The sequence below is a fragment of the Panthera leo genome, chromosome D1 (genome assembly GCF_018350215.1).
Source record: "Panthera leo isolate Ple1 chromosome D1, P.leo_Ple1_pat1.1, whole genome shotgun sequence".
Taxonomy (NCBI): Eukaryota; Metazoa; Chordata; class Mammalia; order Carnivora; family Felidae; genus Panthera; species Panthera leo.
In genome coordinates this window covers 19,981,698-19,991,715 of record NC_056688.1, presented here as the reverse complement: position 1 = coordinate 19,991,715, position 10,018 = coordinate 19,981,698, and positions in this window count along the sequence as shown.

The window sequence follows — 10,018 nt, the reverse complement described above, 5'->3', positions numbered from 1 at the left end:
TTGGTTGTTTCCTTTGCTGTGCAGAAGCTTTTTATCTTCATAAGGTCCCAGTAATTCATTTTTGCTTTTAATTCCCTTGCCTTTGGGGATGTGTTGAGTAAGAGGTTGCTACGGCTGAGGTCAGAGAGGTCTTTCCTGCTTTCTCCTCTAGGGTTTTGATGGTTTTCTGTCTCACATTCAGGTCCTTTATCCATTTTGAGTTTATTTTTGTGAATGGTGTGAGAAAGTGGTCTAGTTTCAACCTTCTCCATGTTGCTGTCCAGTTCTCCCAGCACCATTTATTAAAGAGACTGTCTTTTTTCCATTGGATGTTCTTTCCTGCTTTGTCAAAGATGAGTTGGCCATACGTTTGTGGGTCTAGTTCTGGGGTTTCTATTCTATTCCATTGGTCTATGTGTCTGTTTTTATGCCAATACCATGCTGTCTTGATGATTACAGCTTTGTAGTAGAGACTAAAGTCTGGGATTGTGATGCCTCCTGCTTTGGTCTTCTTCTTCAAAATTACTTTGGCTATTCGGGGCCTTTTGTGGTTCCATATGAATTTTAGGATTGCTTGTTCTAGTTTCGAGAAGAACGCTGGTGCAATTTTGATTGGGATTGCATTGAATGTGTAGATAGCTGTGGGTAGTATTGACATTTTGACAATATTTATTCTTCCAATCCATGAGCAGGGAATGTCTTTCCATTTCTTTATATCTTCTTCAATTACCTTCATAAGCTTTCTATAGTTTTCAGCATACAGATCTTTTACATCTTTGGTTAGATTTTTTTCTAGGTATCTGCTTCACTTTTTGAGGAGCCGTCAGATTGTTTTTCCAAAGGGGTTGAACCATTAATTCCTACCAATTATCTATGAAGATTCCCATTTCCCTGTATTCTTTCCAGAACTTATTATTGCTTTTTTTTTTTTTTTTAATCATAGCCATCCTTGCGGGTATGAAGTTCTAACTCATTATAGTTTTGACTAGCATGTCCCTAATGACTAATGATGTTGAGCATCTTTTCATGTGTTTATGGCCATTTTTATTACACAAGGACTGTAATGATGTATTTCAAATTTCGTATGAAAGATCTGATGTCTGAGCAGTCTCTAAAAGTGACTAATAAGTTTAAGTGTCACTAATTCATGAATTTCAATGTATTTAACATGTTACAGGTGATCAATGAATTTTTAAAGGATTATTATGAACTCATGGGTTTTAATTTAATCCCTTACAGCTTTTTCTCTTTTTGATGCTTGAATTGTTTCATTTTGAGCCAGTGGAAGTCCCTGAAGGGTATGCACAGATTGGTTTATCTGTCCTTCAACACAGCCCTGGAAGAGTCCTTGCTTTCTAGTACAAAACGTTCCAGGCTCGTCTTCATACATTTCTAGCTCCAACCTGAAATTAGCCATTTCTGCAAGGAATCTTGGGTCATTTTAGTGAGAATACTATTTAGAGACCACAATCTGGGCACTAAGGATGCTTATTGGTGCTGGAATGGTTATGGTCTCCAGGTCTTTTCAGTGGAAAAAGATAGGAAATGCACTTTTCTTTCTTTCTTTTTTTTTTTTTTTTAATTTTTTTTAACGTTTATTCATTTTTGGGACAGCGAGAGACAGAGCATGAACTGGGGAGGGGCAGAGAGAGAGGGAGACACAGAATCGGAAGCAGGCTCCAGGCTCTGAGCCATCAGCCCAGAGCCTGACGCGGGGCTCGAACTCATGGACCGCGAGATCGTGACCCGAGCCGAAGTCAGACGCTTAACCGACTGAGCCACCCAGGCGCCCCTTGTTTCTTTTTTTAAGAGAAAGATACGAGTGCGTGCTTTTGTTTCCAATTTAGATGTAAGAACACAAGGCTTTTACTGAACTTCTTGATTTTATGTTTATGTCTCTTTCATGCTGAGAGTCTTAGGGCAGTCATATTAACATAATTAGTTTACATGCTTTATCCTACACAATGTGTATTATACTTTCAAAGTGGCTATACTAATACTGTGACTAACAATAGGGCTACTGAAAGCAATTTTAATTTTTTTTTAATTTTTTTATTACATTTATTTATTTTTGAGAGACAGAGTGAGACAGAGTGAGAGTGGGGGAGAGGCAGAGAGAGAGAGGGAGACACAGAACCCGATGCGGGGCTCGAACTCAGAACCCGTGAAATCATGACCTGAGCCGAAGTCAGACGCCTATCCGACTGAGCCACCCAGGCACCCCTGAAAGCAATTTAAATTTTATTTGCAGTTCTTCTTGTCATTGGGATTTATCCTGATGATATATGCGCTCAAATGTCTGTGTTTGATTTTATTTTTTTGAGAGAGAGAGAGTGCGCACAAGTGAGTGATATATTGCAGATGGTACTGCAATGAGTCGTTGTGATGTTGTGATATAATACGAAATATACAAGGGTGTCTGAGTGGCTCAGTCAGTTAAGTGTCCTGACTCTTGATTCCGGCTCAGGTCATGGATTCCATGATTCACGTGATTCACGTAGAGCCTGCTTGCGATTCTCTCTTTGCCCCTCCCCCACAGGTGCACATGTATGTGCTTGTGCTCGCGTGTGCATGCGCGCGCGCGCTCTCTCTCTCTCTCTCTCTCTCTCTCTCTCTCTCTCTCAAATCTTTAAAAAAAAGAAATATATATTTGGTAGGCATCCTGATACCCGGCACAGAGCTCCCAAACCACTTGTCCTTTCTTGATCGAGAAGGGTGATAGGAGCATCGTTTATTATAATGTTTGGTCTTTGTCTCAGGTTTCTGAACCAAGAGCTGCTGAAACCCTTGGAATATCCTGAGTGATAGGTGTGAGAGGAGTGTCTTTTGTTATTTATAATAAACCCCTTTCAGCCATATCGGAGTTTATGCTGATGAGGTGACTCTTGGTGGGCCCTCAGATAGCTTTAGGACGGCAGCTGGTTGCCATAGGAACCAACCAGGTGCGTGGAACTTTGGGCCCCAACTCAGGAGAGGGAGGGGCTGGAGAATGAGTTAATCACCAATGGCCACTGACTTAGTCACGCCCACTTAATGGAACCTCAATAAAAACCCCTAATAGATGGTGCTCAGGGAGCTTCTGGATTGGTGAATGCATCCATGTGCCAGAATATTGCAACCCAACTCCACCGGGACTGAAGCTTCTGTGCCTGGGAATCTGTAGTGTATAGCTGGTCAGTCAGAAGTACTGGTGGCCTAGAACTTACGATTAGCATCTGAAGTGGGGGACAGTATTGTGGGACTGAGCCCTAAACCTGTGGGGTCTGCGCTAACTCCAGATAGTGTCAGAATTGAATTGAATTGAATTGAATTGAATTGAATTGAATGATAACCAGTTAGCATTTAGAGAGTTGGAAAATTGGTTGGTGTGGAGGAAAAAAGCCACACATTTGTTGTCAGAAGGCTTGTGAGTAATAAACAGTTCATAAACCTTGTGCATGTGTCAAATTATACTTTTGCCATTTACCTTTGGGTTTGATTCCTGAAAGTGGGATTATTGGATCGAAAGTAAGTACTAATGTAATTTTGCTAGATTTTGACAAATTCCCCTTCATAGAGGCTCTATTATTTTCCATTCCCACCAGCAACAGAAGAGAGAGCTTGTTTCTCTACAGCCTGGCCAACAAAGCATGCTGTGAAATGCTTGAATTTTTGCCAATATAATAGACAAGAAATAGTATTTCAGTGACGTTTTACTTTTGCATTTCCTTTATGTGTGGTTTTTTTATTTTTATTTATTTTATTTTATTTTATTTTTAAAAAAAAAATTTTTTTTTCAACGTTTTTTTAATTTATTTTTGGGACAGAGAGAGACAGAGCATGAACGGGGGAGGGGCAGAGAGAGAGGGAGACACAGAATCGGAAACAGGCTCCAGGCTCCGAGCCATCAGCCCAGAGCCTGACGCAGGGCTCGAACTCACGGACCGCGAGATCGTGACCTGGCTGAAGTCGGACGCTTAACCGACTGCGCCACCCAGGCGCCCCATTATGTGTGGTTTTTATACATTTAAGAACAATTTGCCCTTTTTTCCTGTCTTTTGGGTGCAAATTTTTTTCCCACTTTGTCATTTGTTATTTACATTTTTTTTTTTTTGTCCACCAGAAGGCATTATGTAGTCAAATGTAGTCAAATTTATCAATCTTTTGTGCCTCTCCACCCCCCCCCCCCTCACTTCTGGATTTTGAGTCCTTGTGAGGGAACTTTATCCCAACTGCAGGTTATGGAACGATCAACCTATGTTTTCTTCTAGTGTTTCTGTGCTTTCATTTTGTACATTTCAGTGTTGCGTCCATTTGGCTTTTATTTCTGGTCGATGGTGTGAGCAACGCTTCTAATTTTACTTTCTTCTGTATGGATGCCCAGTTAGTAAAATGTGTATCTTTTCCTATCGATTTGAGATACTACCTTTATCACGTATAACATTTTTATTTGATAGTCAATATTAAAACATATTCTTATAATTGCTACCGATTTCTTATGAGGTGACCAAGATCATCGATAGTCTTCAGTACCACTGAGTCTTTCTGCGTGCCTGTCTTCAATAGCAGTTCCTTTGTGCCCTGTTAGCTTTGAAGTTAAAATTCTACATGTTCAGTTGTCGGGTGTTCCCAGGAAGGACACCGAGACTCTGTGGTCTCCGTGCCATTGTCTCAGACTCATACAAGCAGAAGACAATCTAAAGTAGAGGAGAGGGGAGCCTGGGCCCCTCAGTCGGTTAAGTGTCTGACTCTTGATTTTGGCTCAGGTTACGATCTCACAGTTCTTGAGTTTGAACCCCAAGTCAGGCTCCACACTGACAGTGTGGGGCCTGCTTGGGATTCTCTCTCTCTCTGCCCCTCTCCTGCTCACTCCCTCTCTCTCAAAAATAAATAAACTTAAAAAAGAAGAGAAAAATACTGACATTTGTTATGTATTTATTATGTGTCTAATACTGGGCTAGACATTTTTGCCGGTATTATTTCATTTAATCCTTACACTAATCCTCTGTGAGGAGAATTGTTATCCTCACATTACAGAAGAGGAAATTGAAGATCCAATAGGTTATTCGTGACCAAAACCAACTAACCACAATTTGGGAATAAGGAATTAGAGGGAAGCAAAAGAGGGAAGAGCAGTTTCTCATTTTAAAGAGAAATATTCGTTTGTTTTATGTTTGTCTCTGGTAAAGGGGGTAATTCCATTAAAAAATTTGGTCTGGATCACTGAGGCTTAGCCTTCCTCAAACGACGTTGGAAATCCCAGAGTTTAGTATTTTTCCAAAGAGATACAATTTTTATTTCACGGATGAGGACCCAATTCAAAAGACATGTTCTGTGTTAATGGAAAACTGTGACCCACTGTTTCGTGGGATTTGCAGAAGACCTGGCAGAATTTTCTTTGTTTAAATGTCTATATATGGTGGTCTCACAAAGTTAGATCTTTCTACAGTTAGGCCACATATCTCTCCCCACCCCACCCTTTTTTTTAGGTAAACTGTGAGACGTTTGGGGAGAATATGTTTTTGCTGCCTTGCTTTTGGTTTGCCTCTATCTAAAAATCAGATGTAGAGCAGAAAAGGTAGGAAAGAATTCACATATTCACCAGGTCTAGAGTAATGATCTGTGATGACACATTTGCTCATGAATGCATCACAGGAAGGAAAAAAGCTCTCTCTTCGAAGGTGTGGCACTGTAAAAATAGAAGTACATTTCATCTAGATCAAAACCCCATTATAAATATAGCAAATTACCATGACCTCATCCAGAGGAAGTAACAAGAGATTATGTTGTTAGGTTAAGTTAGTGGACTTGTGAATGATGGGCAATTCAATTTTCAGTTCCATAGTATAATTTTGCTCTCCCTTCCGTTTACCTAATAATAGATGGTACAAATGATGCTTGGAGCCAGAAAATTGGGTTTGAGGTTTTTGTTTTTGGTGGGGTTTTTTTGTTTGTTTGTTAGTCATTTTTGAGAAAGGAATAGAAGCGTCCTTTTGACTTAGTTCCCCAAAATGAAGAAGTTCATCTTTTAGTTCCCCAAGATGAAGAAGGATCATTAAATGGAAATGTCTCCATTGTTCTTTAGCTCCATCTCCCGACGAGCAAGAAGAGGTGAGCATGAAGTGCTCTGTTGGTCATTTCAGTTCTGTGTAAGGAGAGGAGCAGGGTCCTGTTTTGGTCTCTTTAGGAACCAGGATATCAAGGTTCCAATGCCCACTGTCTTACTAATCAGTTGTGTGGGCTTTGATGACCGCGGAAACCTTTCTGGGCCTCAGAAAGCTATTCTGAGGCCTCGTCTATCATACAAAAGAAAGCTCTAGATCAGTGTTTTCCCAAATCGTGTTGCTTACACTAACGTTTCGAAAAACAGTTGTTTTGTACATCAAAAGATGCTCCATTTTGGAGCTGAAAATAATTTAAAATCCAGTTCACCTTGGGGCGCCTGGGTGGCTCAGTCGGTTGAGCGGCCGACTTTGGCTCAGGTCATGATCTCGCGGTCTGTGAGTTCGAGTCCCGCGCCGGGCTCTGGGCTGGCAGCTCAGAGCCTGGAGCCTGTTTCGGATTCTGTGTCTCCCTCTCTCTGACCCTCCCCCGTTCATGCTCTGTCTCTCTCTGTCTCAAATAAACGTTAAAAAAAATTTTTTTTTAAATAAAAAAAAAAATCCAGTTCACCTGGTTAAAATAACAATATGGGGCTCTCTATCTCAATGAGAAGTTCTGAAATATTTAGCAGCTAAACAAAATCATCAAAGAGTCCCTGTCATTTTGTTCCTTTTCTAAATTGGCATCCTCACCACGTTGGCTCAGATTCCTTGACGGGCTCCCAATGGCCGTAGCCATTCCAAGCATCACTCACAGTTAAGACAACGTTTGGGGGTGAAGAAGATCCTTTCATTCTGAGCATCCCTTTTTATCATTAAGAAACAGCTTTCCCAGAAGCCTGCTAGGAGCTTCCAGATAAGTCCCAATGGCCAGCCTTGTTTTATGTATCCAAGTAGAAACTGACCACCAACAAGGGGAATGGGACCGTGACTGGTTCGGACCAATCATAAATTTCTCTTTTTGGCTGGGGATGAGTTTCACCTACCCTAAAGCACAGGACTACATAATAACGTGGGGTAGGTACTGGAACAAAATCACAGATCCGTTAGTAAGGAGGAAGACTTTGGCAAAAGGTCACTGGGTGGGCAACCATCATGAATTGCTCTAGATGGTTAAGTTTGAGCTTTGCTGGGTTAAATAAAACTTAAGAGATTCCTTTATGAGAAGGCTTGTCAGAGCCTTTGCTATGCTAATAGGCATCACCTCTGTGGGGGAGTTAAAGTGTTTGGCTTTTTTTTTTTTTTAAGTTAGAGAGAGAGAGAGTGTGCGCACATGTGTGTGAGTGGGAGGGGGCAGAGAGAGAGAGAGAGAGAGAGAGAGAGAGAGAGAGAATTCCAAGCAGGTTTCACACTGTCAATGCAGAGCCCAACGTGGCTTGCAAGCTTTGAGATCATGACCTGAGCTGAAACCAAGAGTCAGATGCTTAACCAACTGAGCCACCCCAGCGCCCCGTGTTCAGCATTTTTCAAACTTATTTGAGCCCAGAAATCTTTAATTTTCCTGTCTTCCCTCTGCTATTTGCCAAATCTAAATTAAGAAACTTCCCCTGAGCTAGGCACTGTACAGATTGCATGCTCTTTGTCCACAGAATGTGTTTGGCCTTTGTGTTGGGGTGTAGCTGTACATCTAGGACTAGATGTCTCATAAGGTCCCTCTGCTTCCAGAATATAATACTTTGAAATATTATTCCTAGTTCAGCTTTAATGATAGTACATCTTCTTTAGCTATGCTTTGGAAAATTCTGGTTTATGCTACAACAGGGCACCTTCCCCTACTGGAATCACTCAGGGAGCTTCAAAAACTTGCAAATCCCGGGGCGCCTGGGTGGCTCAGTCGGTTAAGCGTCCGACGTCGGCTCAGGTCATGATCTCGCGGTCCGTGGGTTCGAGCCCCATGTCGGGCTCTGTGCTGACAGCTCGGAGCCTGGAGCCTGTTTCGGATTCTGTGTCTCCCTCTTTCTCTGACCCTCCCCTGTTCATGCTCTCTCTCTGTCTCAAAAATAAATAAATGTTAAAAAAAAAAATTAAAAAAACAAACAAAACTTGCAAATCCCAAAGCTCTGTCTTTGGGATTGCCGTGACCAGTCTTTGAGGACAAACCTGGGAGTCCCTGTTTTATGAAATCCTCTCAGGTGATTCTGACGATTGGCTAAGTCTGCTTACCTCTGCTCTGCATGGTGCTGTAATGTTGGCACCTTGGTTTGGTCTCTTGCTTCAAAGGCACCAGGGCAATAGAAACAGTCCCAGCCACCTTAGCACCAAGAGGGAATCCAGATCATGGAGGACTTGAAGGGGTGGGTCCGGGGTTTCTGGGGGTTGCTCATGGCCACTGCGGGGTCTCCCAGCGTGCTCACAGGCAGCAGGTGTGACCTTTCCACCAGTTGTCTTCAATTTGGTCTTGGAACTGGTGTGGGCAGCTGTAAATAAATGCCCTTTGGCTTTTGCTGCCCACTCTTAAAAAACAAAACTGTGTGTAAGTGGACCTGGGAAGTTCAAACCAATGTTGTTCAAGGGTCAACTGTATGCATACTTCCTCATATATTTCCTAGCTCCGTCTACTGAGATGGCTTGAGAACGATGATAGCCCCAAAGCAATGAGTACACCTCGCCCCTATGTTTTGGCTTCTACATATCCCTTTCCACTGAAAGGAACCAGGGATCCTTGGAGAAATGGCTCCTTACAGGGCTGAGGCAGGAAAAGTTTAAGAGGAGTGTGGAATATTTTGTACCAGAAAGGAAGAAAGTGCTCACAGGCTGAGGATAAGAAGGTCACAAAAGCCTGTTTTCACAATTTGATCACCCAGTTAGCAAGAGATTAATTTGAGGGTAACATTATAACCCAGTGAGTGAGAGACTAGTAACAGATTGTGACCCCTTGGATAACAGGAAACTGTGAGTCCATACAGATATAAAGAAATGAGTAGCTTGGAAGGGGATGAGGAATAGGTATCTACATATTTTTAAAGCATCTCTGCACAAAATACTAGTTTACATGGGAGGAGAGAGTAACTTTGCAGTGGGGAGGTCTGGCAGACACTGCCTTAATCAAGTGATCAAAGTAAATATCATCAATAAAGGGGTGAATAAAATGCAGTGAGAGAAACAAAACCTCACTTCTGTGACAGTCCTGTCACAGTTTCATAACCTGAGGCTAATCACGAAAAAACAATCAGACAAAGGCAAACTGAGGGATAGTTTGCAAAATAAACTAGCCCACAATCTTCAAAAGTATCTCAAAACATCACGAAAGTGAAGGAAAGATTGAGGAACTGTTCTAAACTTGAACGAGACTACAATGAACCAAGTGGTTCTCAACTGGATCCTCTGGATCCTCTGGACAATGGGAGAGACTTGAGTCTGAAGACTGTTAGTAGAAATCTATCAATGTCAATTTTGTGATTTTTGTCAGTTACCTTGTAGTTACAGGGGAAAGTGTCCTTGCCTGTAGGATATATACACTCAAGTGTTTGGGGTGTGGTAGGCAGCACGTCCACTGACTCTCTCAAATGGTACAGAAAGAAAAATGCTGTTTTATTTTTACACCTTTCAGTAATTGTATCATTCTTAAAAAATTTTTTTTCGGGGCTCCTGTCTGGTTCAGTCAGAGGGCATGCACCTCTTAATCTCGAGGTCATGAATTTGAGCCCCACGTTGGGTAAACAGATTACTTAATTTTTCTTTTTTTATCAAGAAAAAAAAATTCACAGCTGTATCTGGTTCTGTAACAAATTATAAACTCATAATATGAGTGTGTGTGATAGGGTGGGGAGATATTATTTTAGAATTAGTCTATTCAGGTCCAAATAATGAGAAATGACATAAGTGAATGCTTATTCAGCGTTTGCTATATCTTAAATAAACTGATGGGGGGGTGGGGAAGACATGTCCCTTTCCCATGGTAAGATAAAAGGAGGAAATACAACTTGGACCACAACCACTAGAAAAACACTCAGCTTTTT